The sequence below is a fragment of the Marmota flaviventris genome, chromosome 20 (genome assembly GCF_047511675.1).
Source record: "Marmota flaviventris isolate mMarFla1 chromosome 20, mMarFla1.hap1, whole genome shotgun sequence".
Lineage (NCBI taxonomy): Eukaryota > Metazoa > Chordata > Mammalia > Rodentia > Sciuridae > Marmota > Marmota flaviventris.
This window is the reverse complement of record NC_092517.1, coordinates 10,668,731-10,679,757: the sequence shown is the minus strand read 5'-3', so window position 1 is coordinate 10,679,757 and position 11,027 is coordinate 10,668,731.

Sequence of the window (11,027 nt, the reverse complement as noted above, 5' to 3'; positions counted from 1 at the left end):
GACCAAATCTCAGACTTATTAGGATAGAGAAAGGCACAGATATTCAAACTAAAGGAATGCACAATCTATTCAATGAAATAATATCAGAAAAATTCCCAAACATGAATAATGAATTGGAAAAATCAAATACAAGAGGCTTATAGGACACCAAATTTACAAAATTACAACAGATCTACACCAAAGCACATTATAATGAAAATGCCTAGCATAAAGAGAGAGGAATCAGATCACATATAGGGGGAGACCAATTCGTCTCAGCAAATTTTTCAACCCAGACACTCAAAGCCAAGAGATCCTGGAGCAATATATACCAAGCTCTGAAAGAAAATGGATGTCAACCAAGAATCTTATATCCAGCAAAATTAAGCTTCAGATTTGATGATGAAATAAAAACTTTTCATGATAAATAAAAGTTAAAAGAATTTATAGCAAGAAAGCCTGCAAAACAGAGCATTCTCAGCAAAATATTCCAGGAGAAGGAAATGAAAAACAACAATGAAAATCAGCAAAGGGAGGAACTACACTAACGGAAAGGTCAATCAAAAGAGAAACCAAATCAAGTTAAAAACCAAAAATAAACCAAATGATCATGAATAGAAATCATATTTCAATAATAACCCTGAATGTGAATGGCCTAAACTCATCAATTAAAAGACATAGATTGACAGATTATATTTTTTAAAAAGTCCCAACAATATGCTGCCTTCAAGAGACTCTTCTCATAGGAAAAGACAGCCATGGACTAAAGGTGAAAGGGTGGGGAAAAGCGTATCCCTCACATGGACCACGTAAACAAGCAGGGGGTTCCATCCTCATCAGATAAAGTGGACTTCAGAACAAAGCTAGTGAAAAGGGACAAAGAAAGACATTTCCTACTGCTTAAGGGATTCATATATCAACAAGACATAACAATCATAAATATCTATGCCCCAAACAATGGGCATCTATGAATATCAAACAAACCCTTCCCAACTACAAGAACCAAATAGACCATAACACAATAATACTGAGTGACTTTAATACACCTCTCTCACCATTGAATAGATCTTCCAAACAAAAACTAAAAAAAGAAATGACAGAACTCAATAATACAATTAATAAGTTAGACTTATTAATTAGTTAGAAGTACATGGATCCTTCTCCAAAATAGACCATATATTATTCCACAAAGCAAGTCTTAGCAAATACAGAAAAATAGAGATACTGCTCTGCATTCTATCTGATTTCATAATGGAATGAAATTAGAAATCAATGATAAAATAAAAAATAGAAGCTACTAAAACACCTGGAGACTAAACATTACACTATTGAATGACGCATGGATAACAGAAGACATCAGGGAGAAGATTAAAATAAAATTCTTGGAGGTTATTAAGAACTCTGATACAACTTATCAAACTCAATGGGACACTGTGAAGGCAGTGCTAAGAGCAAAGTTCATTGCATGGAGTTCATTCATTAAAAGAAGAAAAAGTCAACAAATAAAAGTGTGTCCTTTTTACAAAAAAACTTCATTTCTCACAATTCTGAAGGCCAAGAAGTCTAGAACATTTGGAGTCTGGTGAAGGGGCTCTGATCTCTGCTTCCAAGATGGCGCCTGATTGCTGCATCCTCCACGAAGGCAGAACGCTATGTCTGCGCAAGGCAGAAGGGATGGAAGCACAAGAGAGGACAGCCTTCAACCTTGAGCCCTTTTCGAGGGTTGTTAGATCAGAGCCCTCATGACTTAATCAGCCACTAAAAGCCATACCTTTTAATACCATTGCACTGAGGATTTAGTTTCAACATGCATTTTAGAGGGGACACACTATTCCAATTACCTCATATACACTGGGCTCACTGAATGTCACACCACCCCACCTTAATAATAGGCATTGCCATTCTATACTATCCAGATGCTTGAGAAGAAACACAACTCTAATGTTAAACCAGCGTGACCTTCTTCCACGTCAGCAAATCTGGAGATATTAGCACGAGCAAGCTGAATCTTTTCAGAACAAAGTAGAAAGACTGGAAGAATTACAAGCTTGAGCTGTCTTTACCTTGCTTGCTGAGTGGCCAAAATAGTCCTTACCTGACTAACTTGTTCTCATCTCCAGACCTCAGCTGAGAAGTCATTCCAAGTGCCCTTGTCTGATTCATGAGTCAAGTTCTCCCCATCTCCTACCACAGCAGTCTGAGCTCCCACCCTCCCTTGAGGACCCTGTTTGTCAAACTTACCTATCTGCATTGCAATTCCAGCTTCTTATCTGTCTCCCAAGTAGACACTAAGTTACATAAGGCAGAAGCTACATCTAACGTCGTCTTCACTGCATCTTCAATACCTAACACAGTGCTTGCCCCATAGTGCTCAAAAGATGTTGTAGGCCAGATGCAGTGGCACACACCTGTAATACCAGGGACTTGGGAGGCTGAGGCAGGAGGAACGTGAGTTCAGAGTCAGCCTCAGCAAAAGTGAGCATAAGTGAGGCACTAAGCAACTCAATGAGACCCTGTCTCTAAATAAAATACAAAATAGGGCTTGGGATGTGGCTCAGTGGTTGAGGGCCCCTGAGTTCAATCCCTGGTACCAAAAAAAAAAAAAAAAGACAAGAGAGAGATGTTTGTAGAGGAATGGAATAGAGCAACCTGGAAAAGTCTGGAATGGAATGACATGACATGGTCCCATGACTATCCATGTTAGCAATTTTATCCCCCAGAATTGAACCCCTAATCTATGGGCAAAGAAGCAGTTACTCAGAATCAGGTAACAACAATTATCAAGTCCAATATCAAAACAGAAGTAAGTACGTCAACCACATGACATGAAAACAAGTTGAAGCACAATACTGCTTCTGCCAGAGATGGTTAGCTTTGGCATGCCTGGAATAACAAGCAATGAACTAACGCCTTTGATTTACTCAAATGATCCAGAATTCAATTTCTTTACCTCCAAAGTGGGGGTTATAGAAAACCTACAGAATGGGAGAAAATCTTTGCTAGCTACTCTTCCAACAAAGGAGTAATTCTAGAATATATAAAGAACTCAAAAAACTTTACACCAAAAAAACCCAATTAATAAATGGGCAGAAATTCAAATAGACAACAAATATTTGAAAAAATGCTCCACATCACTAGCAATCAGGTAAATGCCAATCAAAACTACACTGAGATTTCATCTCACACCAGTCAGAATGGCAGTCATCAAGAAATCAAATAAGAATAAATGCTGAAGAGAGTGTTGAAAAAATAACAATTTCACACTGCTGGTGGGATTATAAATTGGTACAACCACTATGGAAATCAGCATGGATGTTCCTCAAAAGATTAGGCATGGAACCACCATATGACCCAGCTATACTCCTCCATATTTATCCTAAGAATTAAAGTCATCATACTACAGTGACGCATGCACACAATTCCCAATAGCCAAACTATGGAACAACCCAGGGTGCCCATCAACATATAAATGGATAAAGAAAATGTGATATATATATATATATATATATATATATATATATATATATATACACACACACACACACACACACACAATGGAGTTTTATTCAGCCATGCAGAAGAGTGAAATTATGGCATCAGCAAAAAAAAAAAAAAAAAAAAAGAATGGAACCAAAGACAATTACTTTGAATGAAATAAGTCAAACTCAGAAGATTAAGGATGGTGTGTTTTCTCTCATATGTGGAAGCTAGGGAGGAAAAATGAAAACAAAGGTAGGGGTGAATCTCCTAAAAATCAAACAGAGATCAGTGGAGGAAAGGAGGAAAAGAGGAAGTACCAGGGAGTAATATTGGCCAAATGTATTGTTACATTGTCTGCACATCTGAATATGTAACAACAAATCCTATCATTATGTACAACTGTAGTGCACCAATAAAAAATTATGGGGAAAAAGAGTGTGTCTCAAAAAGTGCCTACTGTCTACATACTTTCCAAGTACACATCCTTAGACCCCTGAAGCATTTTGACCTTCCCCACAGCACATCAGCTGCCATACAACCTAGGTGGAGAATCATTCCATTCTAAAATTATTTACTACATTTGTATTTCACAGAACTCTCTACTTTACTTCACTTTCAATAAAGTGAAGATTTAACCACTCAGAGCACAGACTCCTGACCCAAAAGGAAATGGATCTGAATGCTAGTTCCCTTAAGCAATTATTGAACTTTTTTTTTTTAAGAGAGAGAGAATTTTTTTTAATATTTATTTTTTAATTTTCAGTGGACCCAACATCTTTATTTTTATTTATTTTTTTATATGGTGCTGAGGATCGAACCCAGGGCCCCGCGCATGCCAGGCAAGCGTGCTACCGCTTAAGCCACATGCCCAGCCCCAATTATTGAACTTCTGTATGCATTGGTTTCCTTATCTATAAAATGGGACAAAAACTCGAACCTCACAGACAGGCCTCAGAATGTTGTTGAGCACATTGTACAGCCATATTCGCAGTCATAAGAGAAGGAACAAATGAAATGCAAAGTCAGGATTGTTAAGTTCTCTTTAGTGTCATCATACCACAGTGAATCAGGAATGGATCCTGCATCCAGGAGCTCACAGTGGAGGATGGGAAATGATACACATGTAGACAGAAAGGAAGGCATCCAAGACAACTGTCAGAGCAGATGAGAAACAACTGGACCTGGGAAGAAGGCAGCCACTTCCATCAAGGAATACTGTCTGCCAACTTCTCATTTGTCACATGAAACATTTTTGAGACATGTTATATCTAAAGAAGGTTAAGTGCCAGCTCAGGGGCTGCCAAAATCAACGGTGAAAATCTCAGAGGGCAAAATTAATCACTGCAAATGTCTTCATCATGAAGCTGCATGAGGATTCCATGTAACATTCTGATGTCCATAAAACAGCTAAAGATGCAGCAAAAGCCACCTGAATACCTCTAGTTAAAACTGCATTCATTCTTATTCAGGGCCCATCATTATGTCTGACTGGGTGTGAAAAACTCTCTGTCCATCAGGATTAGTACTCTCACAATGAAACTTTTCTCCAGTAGAGAAGGGAGAGGAAAAAGATAAATCAGGATGGTCAGTTTAGAAATGTAGCCGCCTAATCCAGCTTGGGAGCAGCATCTGCAACTCCACTGGGGGAAGAGTTCTGACTAATAACAGCAGGGCACACTGCTTACTCAAAGAGGAAGCTTGGCTTAAACTCCAGCCCCTTGGAATTAGGCTCCTTAGGCCTTTTATGTATAGCTTTAAGACTAATTTCAGCATAAGATGGAAGGATAGTGCTGTATTTCCATTCTCCTCAGCATGTAACTTCTTATGCATTACTGAAATATAAGTAACATTTCTAATTGCATGACAAAAATATTCCATACAGCAACTGCTCATAATAATACACTTACAGCTAGCCATTTCATTACCTGATAATTACCAGATCATTAGAGCAAATAATATATCCTTGTGGGATAAACTTATGGCAGTAATTTCAGAGAAAAGAATAGGAAAGCTCTCTTAAAGTTACCAGTAGGCAGTGTGCAAAATTAGCTACTGAACTAAATGAACATAAATGTACTTTTTGAAAGTAAACAGTGGCACAATGCTATTCACAGCTAATTCTGGATCACAGAAGCAGAAGGGATATGGATGGAAGGTCCCACTTCTCACTGTACAGGTAAGGCAAGGAGAGAACAAGATCAAATTACCTCCCTGGGCTGAGAGGAATAGACAGGGCAAGTTGGTCTCATCCCTTATTTCAAAACTCTTTTTACTCATTGCACCTTCTAAAAACAACATTGATATGATTTTTAAAGTATGCATTAACTGAAATATTTGGAAAATGCAGCGCTAGTTAGTGGGATTTTCTAGTTCATTTGGATTTGGAATTAACAAAACCTCGTCTTTTCTGATTCACAATTTTACAATGGCTGGAGAGGCCAAGATTTCAATGACAAGTCTTACTCTGGGTCTAGACAGCCACTTGGCCTTCACGCCACATGACCAAGTCCTCTTCCACCCACAGATAGCAGCTAAAACACTCCTTCCTCAGTCTGGCTTTCCTACCTTTCAGACTAGGCGAGCTCCACTCAACTCTGTTATTACAGCCCTGTCTGCTGGGATTAAATCACATCCTATTTTAAATCAGCCATTTCACATTAGTTTTCTCCACTAGACCGTTAGTTCTCAAACTTAACCATACATCAGAATCACCTGGATGGCTTGTGAAAATACAGATTGCTGGGCCCCACCCCTAGAGTTTCTGACTCAGTAGGCTGGGGGTGGGGCCTCAGAACCTGCATTTCTAACAAGATCCTTGCAATACTGATGGTCCAGGGACCAAACTTTGCAATCCACTAAGGTAGACCACACAACCTATGAAGGAAGGGGCCAGATCTGTCTAGTTCACTGTTCCATCCCCAGTGCCTAGCACAGCACCCAGCACACATTGGGGTTCTCAAAAAATACTTGATAAATGAAGGATTTTCTCCTGACACTGTAATGTATGTGTATGACTCTGTATACATGTAAACATGCATTTATACACACGTGATCAGGCATGACGTGAGGCCATACCCTGGGTTTTTTAAAGTCAATTTTTAACAGAAATTGATGGCAACTCTTCTTGGTCTTTTCTTGCTGGGGAATGCAGCAGGTCAATCGAGTCCTAGGTAACTGAGCATTTGAGGTTGGCTGCCTTCTGGTAAATAGCTGCATCAATCCTTAATCAGTAACTGTGGCAGACCCCTCTGACTTCAACTCCCCTGGACCAGAAGAAGAACAGATGTGCACCTGGATGATGCCTTCCATTATTCAGTGGAAGTACCCTAATCATCCATAAATTACTTCCTGAGTGCTTCTTGTGAGTGTGCAGGGCCTATCTTATACAATAGCTGAGACAGCAACCACCTGTTGGATAGGTGATTTGCAGGTTCTGAGAAGCCTTCCAGGCCTCACAGATATTCTCACCCCTCCCTCTTCCAACCTGCCACTGGGCTAGGATTTCCACCAAGAGAGAAATCACCCAGAGCTTTCAAGTCTCTCCTCTCCGCAAGACTCCTGTTAAAGTGCCAATATGGTGGCACTTTCAAACGCTAGCTATCAAATTAGTCCCAGATGGGATCCATTTATCAGACCGCTTTCCAGAGAGACAACCAGCCTGAGGAGCCACGCGGAGACTATGTTTGAGAAGCAGGACTGCAAGGAGTACACCTGGAGGTAGAACCTCAGGGGAGGGGGCACACAGGGAAACTGGATTCCTGGGTCAGAGGCCAGCCAAAGGTCCTGGTAAGGAAGGCAGGAAGGTGATTAGAGACGGTCTCTCTGAAGAGCATTTAGGTTGAAATGTGACTGAATACAAGAACAGGCACGTCAGGTAGAGGATTCACAAAAGCACGAAGGTCTAGAGGTACAAAGGGGCTGGTCTAGAAGAAAGAGTAGTGACAAGGTTCTGGTGAGCAAGGAGAAGCATGAAGGAAGAGAACTTGGAAAGGTAGAAGGTAGACAGAAGGCAGCTGTTGACCTGGTAGCGTCATAAAATCTTCCAAAATGCAAACAAAGGAAGCAGGAAAGTTTTAAGCAGGAAGTGACATAATTATATAATCTGATTTGATTTCGTTTGACCTGGTTTCTTTTTTTCAGCACTTTGGCTGTTGTAGAGAAAATTAGATGTAGGCAGAAGTAACATACAGAGATCTATGAGGATGCTTTACAGTAGGCAGGAGGAATACAGTAGTGACGCTGGCCAAAGAGGTGAACATGGAGGTGATTAGACAGAAAAATGTGCCATACATTCAGGATTTGACTGGATTTGATGTAGTTGTTGAGGGAAATGGAAAAATTCTGTTCTGACCTAGGGTCTAGCATATTGGTTTGAGAAACCTGATAGGGACACACACACACACACACACACACACACCAGAATAAAAAGGTTTGGAAAGAAAAATTCTTGCAATTTCTAGAGAACATTCAAGTTGATATGCCATGTAGAATACTCAAGTCTAAAAATCTAGATGTAGAGGACTGGATCAAAGACAAAGGTGTGTTGGGCTGGGGATGTGGCTCAAGCTGTAGCGTGCTCACCTGGCATGCGCACAGCCCTGGGTTCAATCCTCAGCACCACGTACAAATATTGTGTCTGCCAAAAACTAAAAAATAAATATTAAAAAAAATATTCTCTCTCTCTCTCTCTCTCTCTCTCTCTCTCTCTCTCTCTCTCTCTCTCTCTCTCTCTCTTTAAAAAAAAAAAAAGACAAAGGTGCGTGAACCATCGTAGGAAGATGTGTTTAAAGTCACAGGTCCAGATGAGAACACCTAGAAAGTACAGAAATGTTTGTGGGGTTTTTTTTTGTTTATTTTTTAAAGAGCTCAAGACCCAACCTAGAGGAGCCTCATCATTTAGAAGAGAGGAAGCCAGTAGAACAAGTGGGTCCCAGGAATGTGGCACCACAGAGGCTGACACAGGAGAAGTTCCAGAAGGAAGAAGATCAGAGATGCTGAGAAAACACTGAGGGGCAGACAGAAAGGAGCCCCTGGACTTGGTCACAAGTGAAGCTCGTGGAAGACAAAAGACAAGACCAGATTCACTGACTTGGTGAAAAGAGAAGCCTGAGGGAAGAGTGGGAGGGAAGAGGAGACACCAAGTATGAATGACCCTCAAAGGTTATTGCTGTGAAGGGAAGAAGAGGGGTAGGGTGACAGCTGGGAAGGGATGTATCATTAAAGGAGAGATTTTTTTTTAATCTGTTTAAGGTGAGAAAGAAATGGAGCTCATTCATACACAACCAGCCTGTAGAGAGAGAAAATGGATTGCAGAAGAGGAAGAGAACTACAGGGCAAAGACCGTGCAAGGGCTGTGCTGGACGGCAGAGCACTAAGAAACAAGCTGGGCTCTGCAGCAACAGACACCCCGTCCCAGATCACACAGTAAGACCAAGTGTAGGAGATGGGAAAATAAGGGCCTCTGATGGCCCTGGTTTTGGTGTTCTGAGATATGATGATTATCTAAACTAGAATCACAAAACAGAAACAGAGTTGTTGTTGTAGTTTTTTCCCCCTATCTATAAAAGACCTTAAAGGTCAAATAATCCCAAATTTTCCTTTCACCAAAAAGGTTCAAAGGAGCTCAGCGACTGGGCCATGATCTGAGGCTTAGTAGTAATAGCAATGAGGCTGGAAATCAGCTTATCGGTGTCTCCATCTTTTTGTAAAACAAGCTTTTCTACACTTTACCTTGTATTTTCACAGAAAGAAAATTTCTCTCGGTACATTTTCCAAAAGATAACACCAACATGCAGTCCTTGATTTTTTTTTCCACCTACATGTTGGTAGATGAAGTCACAGGGAGTTAACCTTTGTCCCAGAAACACACCAAAGAATGCAGCTGTGTGAGGGTGGTGGGTGGACTCACAAAAGCAACTAATCTGCAGAAGGTCTCAATTAAGGCTCCCAGGCTAGCACTGCATGAAAAGGTAATGTGGTGCTTGTGGAGATGTTTAATTAAAATATTGCCACTTCCTCTCCATAGACTCCTTAATAATAATTCTGAAAATGTTTGGCTTGAAGAAGAAAATGGGCTGCAACACATAAACCAGTCTGAAAAGATGCAAACTCTACCTCCATATAAATGATCATGTGTTTATTTATTTATTTATTTATTTATTTATTTATTTAACGTGGAGTCACTTTCTCCTCAGCAGCAAAGCAAAACCACCTCACATGATAATTACCTCAAACCAAAGGGAGGAATTGGACACATCTAGACCCTTAAGGCATGGAACCTGGCCCAGAGGAAAGCTCAAGAAATGAGTGCCATTATGCCAAGTGAAAAAAGCCATTCTCAACAGGCTACATCCTGCCTGGCTCCATTTATATAACATTCTCAAAATGACATAATTACAGACATGGAGAACAGACTGGCAGTAGTCAGGCATTAGGGATGAGCGCTGGGGTGCAGCCCCAAAAATACAGTCCAGAGAGAGTTCTTAGGTGGTGAGGGAAGAATGTCGTATGTTAACTGTGGTGGTGGTTCCATGGATCTATAAGTGTGATAAGACTGCAGAAAACTGAACCTGCATACATACTCCCACATACCAGCTTATAAAATCTGAGGAAAGCTGAATAAATTCCACAGATTGTACCAATGTTACTTTCCTGGTTTGAAATTGTGCTAGCAATGCAAGATGTTTCCGTGGGCACAAGCAGCCCAAAACCCTGAGACCTGGAGGGGTCCATACCTTGGAGGTGGGTGAGGACTGGTAGCTGGAGGAGCTCTCCCCACCCTCATCCCCGGAGAGCACACACTCCCCCACTATTGTCTACATCCTGCACTTGCTCGCCAAAGAGAAACAAATAGACCCAATGCAGCCAAGAGTGGACTGGACCATGGCAGCCTCCTACAACAGAAATGGAGCTGAAGAGCAAGTGTCCTGCTGACCCAGAACTCACAGACAGGATGGATCCTTTATAATAAAGGAAGTAGTGGAAGAGCCAGGTATTATGGTGCATGCCTATAATCCCAGCAGCTCAGGAGGCTGAGGCAGGAGGATCGTGAATTCAAAGCCAACCTCAGCAACAGTGAGGCCCTAAATAACTCAGTGAGACCCTGTCTCTAAATAAAATACAACATAGGGCTGGGGATGTGGCTCAGTAGTCAAGTGCCCCTGAGTTCATTCCCTGGTATCCATAAAAGAAGACATCTTGGGGCTGGGACACAAGTCTAAAGACAAAATTCATTTATGTTTCATAGACACCTTATACCTATACGCTAAAGGTAACTTTATACATTGTGTTTAGTGCACCTATGTTTTGACTGAGAGTATCACGTGAAATCCAGTGTAGAATTCTCCACCTAGGGCATTAGGTTGGTGCTCAAAAAGTTCTAGACTCTGGAACATTTCAGATTGTGAGTTTTCAGACCAAGAATGCCCAACCTGTACTTGCAACATGAGTTCTAAACAAAAGTAGCCATTCCTAGCAGGACCAAAGCCACCTGTGTTCTTCTTTTTCTGTTGTTGCTGTTTCTGGATGCTCATTTGCTAAAAGAATTATGTTTTGTACTAGTTCTTATA